The sequence below is a fragment of the Suncus etruscus genome, chromosome 6 (genome assembly GCF_024139225.1).
Source record: "Suncus etruscus isolate mSunEtr1 chromosome 6, mSunEtr1.pri.cur, whole genome shotgun sequence".
Classification (NCBI taxonomy): Eukaryota; Metazoa; Chordata; class Mammalia; order Eulipotyphla; family Soricidae; genus Suncus; species Suncus etruscus.
Window position 1 is genome coordinate 83,844,251 of NC_064853.1, and position 8,281 is coordinate 83,852,531.

Consider the following 8,281-nt stretch of genomic DNA (forward strand, 5'->3'; position numbering starts at 1 on the left):
TGCCTTCACAATGGCTCTCTTATTATATGCTTTCATTGCTTAACTATTCTTATAGATTTCTTCAAAATAGTCATCCATTGCCAGTAATAACAATGTTAAAAGATGCAATGTTGTTATCTTATTGAAAAATGGGAGACCAGACTACTTTCTTTGAAAAAAATTTTTTTTCTATTTATATATTTAGATTTAGAGATTATGTTCGCACTATCCAAGCTCACTGACTCAATCTGTTAGTTTATGGACAGATTAAAAGGCAGAGAGTGGAAAACACATCTAGAAAATTACTGTAAAAAATATTCTGAGAAAATTTGACAACTGAAAAAAAAAATTTGACAACTGAGATTGTATACTTTTTCTTCAGTGCCTGTTTCCTAAGTAATTTTAAATAACCTTATATCACTAAACCAATTGACTAAAAAGAAAAACAAATAAACAAAAACTTATCAATTGGTATTTCTCCATAACAATATTTGAGGCAGTCTTGTTCATCATAAATGTATTTCTACATTGTATTACTGAAAAGTTGTAAAACATGTTATGGGACAGAAATTAATAATTTAAAAAATTTAGCCTTCTCAAAATGGGAAGTTTTGCTTGCTTTTTACTTCATGTATATGAATATTATTCATTTAGGGAAAGTTATTTGTGTTGACTTCTCTGTTCTTTTTTTTTAATGAATCACAGGTTTTCAAACCTTTTACTTTCATCATGTACTTTTCTGACCTCAATTATACTTCTCAGAATACAACAGGTAATGAGAAATGAAATAATTCATAGTGTCTTTTAATGTCTTTTAAAAGACATATTAAAAACAAAATAAAATGTCACATTTCCTATTAGAATATTTTATGGTTGAGAAATGTGAGATAATGATTGGAAGATTTAAAATTCATTTTTATTACCGTGAAAGATACATAATCCACTTTGGTCCTTATCTACTGTCCTATCTCTGTATTCCCAAGATCTGGTTTGTTTAATCCTATTTTTTTGGTTTAATAGTGTCTTCCTATGTTGAACTCTATTGTCTTATCCGGCTAGTAAATGTGAATAACATTATACAAAAATTTATTCATTTATTTTCATTTCTAGTTTTCTACAAGTATAAGTAGACCTCTAGTTATTTGAAATTACTTGATTTTTTTTATAATAATAACAGACATTGATATAGAACTAGTTATCTGTCAGACACTATGAATTGTATATTATACATGCAATTTGTGGAAGAATATTAGGCCACACTACAGTGTCAGGGCAAAATTTTGTCTCTGTGCTTAGTGATTTTTCTTGGTATTTTTCTAAGATTTATGTCGTGCAAGTGACTGAAAGAGAGTAAGTCATGAGCAACATAAGTGCTATATACCTGTACTATCTCTCTGGCCCCACATACATTTAATTTTTTTTGGGGGGGGGCCACACCCTGTGACACTCAGAAGTTACTCCTGGCTATGTGCTCATGTGCTCAGAAATGCTCCTGGCTTGGGGAATCATGTGGGATGATGGAGATAGAACCAAGGTCCATCTTGGACATACTTTTAATTTTTATAACAATATAAAATTTGGGGAACTGCCAGCAAAACCTTAAACTCTTTTGTTTGATTGTTTTGTTGGTTTTTTTTTTTTTTTTTGGTCACACCTGGCAGTGCTCAGGGGTTACTCCTGGCTCTATGCTCAGAAATCGCTCCTGGCAAGCTCGGGGACAATATGGAATGCCAGGATTCAAACTACCGTCCTTCTGCATGCAAGGCAAACACCCTACCTCCATGCTATATCTCCAGCCCCAAAATCTTTTTCTTATTTTTTTAGTTTTTGGGCCACACCTGGCGTTGCTCAGGGGTTACTCCTGGCTGTCTGCTCAGAAATAGCTCCTGGCAGGCACGGGGGACCATATGGGACACCAGGATTCGAACCAACCACCTTTGGTCCTGGATTGGCTGCTTGCAAGGCAAACACCGCTGTGCTATCTCTCCGGGTCCTTTTTCTTTTCTTTTTTTGATTTTAATATATATGTGTATATATATGTATATATATGTGTGTATATATATGTATATATATGTGTGTGTATATATATATAAAATCCTTCACCAGTGCAACATTCCCATGACCAATATCCCAAGTGTCCTATCTCCCCACCCCACACAAGCCTGTACTCTAGACAGGCTTTCTACTTCCCTTATTCAGTCACATTTTGTTATGAGAGGTCTCAGTGTAATTATTTCTGTGACTACACTAAATGATACCTATGGTGAGCTTCATGTAAGGAGCTGGACCCTCCAGTCCTCCTCTATTTTATGTCTGAGAATCATTACACAAATATTTTTCATTTTTCTCAAAACCCATAGATGAGTGAGACCATTCTGTGTTTATCTTTCTCCCTCTGACTATTTCACTCAGCATAATACATTCCATATACATCCACGTATAGGAAAATTTCATGGCTTCATCTCTTCTGATGGCTGCATAATATTACATTGTGTATACGTACCATAGTTTCTTTAACCATTCATCTATTGAGGGGCATCTAGGCTGTTTCCAGAGTCTGACTATTGTAAACAATGCTACAATGAATATAGGTGTGAGAAAGGGATTTTTGTATTGTATTTTTGTATTCCTAGGATATATCCCTAGGAGTGGTATAGCTGGATTGTATGGGAGCTCAACTTCCAGCTTTTGGAGAAATCTCCACATTGCTTTCCACAAAGGTTGGACCAGACAGCATTCCCACCAGCAATGAATAAGAGTCCTTTTCTCTCCACATCCCCGCCAGCACTGCTTGTTTTCATTCTTTCTGATGTGTGCCAATCTCTGTGGCGTAAGATGGTACCTCATAGTTGTTTTGATTTGCATCTCCCTGATGATTAGTGATGTGGAAATTTTTTCATGTGCCTTTTAGCCATTTGTATTTTTTTTTTGTCAAAGTGTCTGTTCATTTCTCCACCCCATTTTTTGATGGGGTTAGATGTTTTTTTCTTGTAAAGTACTGTCAGTGCCTTGTATATTTTGAATATTAACCCTTTATCTGATAGGTATTGGGTGAATAGTTTCTCCCACTTAGTGGGTGGCTCTTGTATTCTGGGCTCTATTTCCTTTGAGGTGCAGAAGCTTCTCAGCTTAATGTAGTCCCATCTATTTATTTCTGCTTTCACTTGTTTTGAGAGTACTGTTTCCTCTTTAAAGATACTTGTAGTCTCAATGTCATGGAGCAACCTACATGTTGCTCTATATACTTATGGTTTCAGGTCAGCCCCCAAATCTTAAACTCTTAATGCATTGCATTTAAATTTCTATGTAAATACATGTAATTATTTTAGCATATATATTTTATATGAAAACTGAATATTGTCTGTATATGTGACTGGAAAGTACAAAACTACCTTGAGGTAATTAATTCCAACAAACACAATATTTAAGTAATTTTATATTTATATGTTATAGTTCAAAAGGTTAATTTTGTTTGGGGGCCATACCTATCTGTGCTCAGGGCTTACTCCTGATTCTACATTAAGAAAAACACCTGGTCAACTCAGTGAATCATATGATATGCCTGGAATTGAACTTCTGTTAGCTGTGTGTGGAAGGTAAATATCCTACCTGCTCTTGTATTGATCTGGCCCAGGAAGGCTAAATGTTTTTAACCTCCCTATTAAAATGCCTATATTGGAACATTTATGTATGTATTTATGGCAATAAAATTCTGGATTACAATCATTCTGTATATACTTATGCTTACAATGATAAATAATAACACCTATTTGAAGTAAAATTATTCACTAATGTGTAGAAATATTTTATGTTTACAAACAGACCTTAGCTATTTAGAGTTTATAACCCTTGCCTGTTGAATGTCAATTTAAAACTACAACTTTACCATGTAATCTCAAAATATTCACTGCTTTTTAAAATGCAATTGTTTTACTTCTAGCTTTTTAGTTAATATTTTAGTCAATATTCCTTTTACTTTTAAATCAGAGCAAATTCATACAGCTAATAAATCTTTGTGTCTAGGATTTTCACACCATGCAATGGCTTTCTTCCTGTTCACTGGTCTGATAATATAAAATATTTCCAAAATTAAATCTACATTATTAATACTAAATTCCAGTTTGATGACAATAGCTAATAGGGAAAAATGTATATGGCTAAAACTTTAACACTACCATAATTATTAAATTTTTATGCAAGATATGCAATCTTTTGCTTTGGAGAGTATATTAGATTTGCAGGAAAAAGCAAGAATACTTTTTCATTTCAAATGAACATTATTTTGTATTAGATTAAAATATCTTTCAATGGAATGCAAAAAGGTATATATAAAAACATAAAAATAGAAAATTAACTATTGATTCAAAAGTTATCTTTGACCAGAATAATCTATTAAATATATGTATCTTATCCTTCCAGTTCACTGACATGTCATGCATTTGAAGTACTATATATGTGTATATATTCAACTGAAAGCCCAGTTCAATTCAGCATAAATTTATTGACTGCTTTTTATGCATAAAATTATTTGATAGGTTCTGGAGATAAAGATAAGTGAGACAGATTGCTTGGCTTTGTGGAACATTAAGTTTATCAATGAATGGCTGATCATATCTGGACATAATACCTAGACACTAGCATCCTATAGTATAGGTTTATATATGCAAACTCATGCTCAGCCTGAATAGGTCATTTGTTATTTTGTGAAGATTTTCCAAGATCAGGATTTGGCTAGTATTTTCTATAAAATCCATATTGTAATTATTTTCAGCCTTGCTACCAATATGACTTGTCTCAACTATTACTGAACTGTCCCACTCTAATTTAAGATTAGCCATGTGCAAAAGTGAATACATGAATGCAAAGAAAGTACTGAAACTTTTATTCAATTTTGGGGGATTCTCAAGTGGTTTCAGGGGACCCTGGTTACCAATCTGGATAATCCTTATTTGGGCCTATAGTTCTTTGAGGTGGCCTTATGATGCTGAGTATTACTTGGGTTACCCTTTCCCAATTCCATTCCACGGTACAGGCCTACATCTAGTTTTGGTAATTTTAGAAACCATGTGGTGGGAATCAAACTGGGATAAGTCATATTCAAGGCAAATAAATGCCTTAACCAATTAACTAATTCCCTCATATTTAGTTCTAGGGTGTGCACGTTGGGCCACACCTAGATGTGTTCAGCAACTGTTTCTGGCTCTATGATCAGAGATCTCTACTGGCAATGCCAAGGATCAATCCACCCACAATACAAGCACCTTATCCTCCATTCTCTTTGCCACTCCCCCTTAATACTTTCAGAGTTCTAATAAAAATAGAAATCATGGGGATGGGGAAAAAAAAGAAATAAAAATCATACCTACTTCTATAGTGCTTTTAGTCATAACCCTTGTTTTCACACACATCCTTTATTCTTTCTTCTCTACTCTGCCCTCCTCTCATCCCTTTGTTGTTTTCATTCTGAATAAAAATGGCATTAATATTTATAATCAATCATTTAGATATTACTAAAACAGAAAGTTTCTAAGAACCATGAAAAATAGCTATTTTTACTTTTTTTTTGGGGGGGGGGTTCTTTTGGGCCACACTCAGAGGCGTTCAGGGGTTACTCCGTGCTTCTATCTCAGAAATTGCTCCTGGCTCGGGGAGCTCCATAGGGGATGCCAGGGATCGAACCAGCATCCTCCTGAGACAGCCTCATACAAGGCAAATGCCTTATCACTGTGCTACCACTAGGCCCCTGTTAATATTTTTAATTTAGACCATACTCAATCATATTTAGATCATTTATTCCTTAAGGCTATCCTTTGAGGTAGATAACATTTTCATTTTATATAAAGGGAAACTAAACTTAGAGCAAGAATTGAGCTGGTCAATTGTAGACAGAATTGTAGGAAACATTACCTGTTTTACATTGGGTATTAGTAGAGTTAATAATAAGAATTAAATCTCCTATAATTGGATCTGCTCTTTTAAGCATTGTAGCAGACATTAAAAAAAAAGATATAGAAAACCCCAATTCCTCTACAAGAACAATAGCTTGAGTGACCAGACAGCTAGGTTTATAAACCCAAGCAGAAGAGCTCTAGAACTAAAATCAGGTAAATTTTATATCAACCAGGATAATTTTACCATCTGAATCCTTGGTTTCTATGTACAATTTATTTATTTATTTGTTTATTTATTTATGTTTTGGGGCCATACCTGGAAGTGCTCATGGATTATTCCTGGCTCTGTGCTCAGAATTGTTTCTGGCAGGCTAGGGTGACCATATTGATGCCAGGGATTGAACACATGTCTATCCTGGGTTGGCAGCCTGCAAGGCAAATGTCCTACCACTGTGCTATAACTCTAGCCCTTTATGTATAATTAGATTTTATTTAGCCAGTCCCCTTTCTTTTCCCTCACTGATGAAATATATAGTCTAACAAGTTATTTATTTATTTTAAGTTAATTTATATGCTGGACATTTAAATTTCAATATGTATTAGAGTGTTAGAATTAGTCAGAGATCTTGTAGCCACAGATTTTGATTTTATTTTTCAGAAAAGGAAATAGTTTTTATTAAACAAATATTTCTTAGAAAGTTGTGAGGGGAGAGATAGAAAGGAAAGCCATATTCAAGAGAGAACGTGGGTTTCTCCATATGGGAAAAGGGCAACAGAGAAATATAGACACAAACATGTAAGGTATGTTCAAAGAAAAATGCATTCATAACATGCAAGCTCATTCCGATTCTTACTGAGCAGGCATGGACAGGGATCTTGACAATTTTTTACTCCAACAAACCCCAAAAAGATGCAGGTGATGCAATTGCTACTCAGCTGTTTCTACTCTGAATAACATACTAACCTCACTCAGTCTCTCTCCCAGATCACATTGCAGCACTTATGCAGCACTCAATAATCAGCATTCACTTTTCAACAGGATTCCCCTGATGGCCCACACATTCAAGTTTCAGAGGTCAGTTCTTGCTGCACCTACATCTTTGAATAATTTAATATTTATCTGTGCATGTTTATGTATTTGTGCAAGTAAGTCTGCTTAAACATAGACACAGTTGACAACTGCTTCCCACATGTCTGTGAATCTTTTCATTTCTTTGTTAGCACACTTACTCATTGCTTTATTCTTTAGTTTTACTAATGATTTATAACTTTTTGCACCCAAATTACTTTTGCCTAATCATTGTTATTTGTTTCTGTGATTACTCTTCCACAAAAGAGAATCATTGCATCTGAGAATATCAAATGTTAGAATTAAAGACAGCCTTTTAACTCATTGATTTTTAACCATAAATCTGTTCATCATAATATGAGATTATGACAATTGTGAATTACAATTTTAAAATTATCCTTCTGTGGCACTAGAAAAATATGTATCCATCATAGATGCTTCCTTTTGCCCAACACATTCTATAGTATAATGACAAATTCATAGATGTTGTAATGCGATGTATGCATTGTACTCAGCATATAACCTCGAAAGGTTCAGAAGCTCTACTGTAGCTTGGTTGGACTGATCAATCCAAAAACAGATTTATTAACAATATAAAGTTTGGAAGAAGACATACCCAGGAACAAGAGAAAGATCTTGTCTGAATGATCTTATATAAATGAAAATAGTATAAGTAAATACATAGATATTATAAGTAAATAAAATATATATTTTATATATACAAGAAACTGTATAGACAAAGAATGGGAAAGTATAGTTTTAGGAGATACAGAAGGCAAACTGGTAGGTCCATTTGCTACAACTCCTATGGTACTAATACTCAATGACTCATTTGTTTTAAACAATATCAGAAATCATATATGTACTTACCTGGCAGGGGAGATACCATTATCATGAAGGTGATTTTCCCAGGGTGAAGCTTATCCACTGCACTCCGGATGTGCTGACCACCACGTTTTCCCCAAATGTGGGAAACTCGACTGCATAATTTGCGGTAGTAGGGGACTACGTTTGTGCTCTCCCCTGGGGAAAAAAATAAATCATATATGTACCCTTTTCATTAGATTATGTGGAATATTGTTTATCCTAATAATTTTCAAACCCTAAATGTATCTAGTGGAAGTGTGTGTTTAATGGTTATGCTTTGTTTTTATTTTTCCTCATAAAATACTGTTCTTTGAGATTTAGAATTAGAAGTAGAATAAAACATAAAAAAATGATTTTTTTCTTCTCTTAAAGTGTATAGGGCCTTTGGGGCTTTTAACAGCCACTTTGAAATCAACTGAACAGGTATTTTTACTAAAAGATGGGCTGATGTTTTTGAAATATTGAAAAATTCCTT

The 8,281-nt window shown here is 34.0% G+C and overlaps 1 non-coding gene across 1 annotated transcript; it reads left to right on the forward strand.

The window, feature by feature from the left end:
- The first annotated feature begins 7,801 nt into the window (after positions 1 to 7,801).
- On the forward strand, positions 7,802 to 7,965 carry LOC126012650 (U1 spliceosomal RNA). The gene has a single exon (XR_007497088.1). It is a non-coding gene; the product is annotated as a U1 spliceosomal RNA (small nuclear RNA).
- Positions 7,966 to 8,281: the final 316 nt, after the last annotated feature.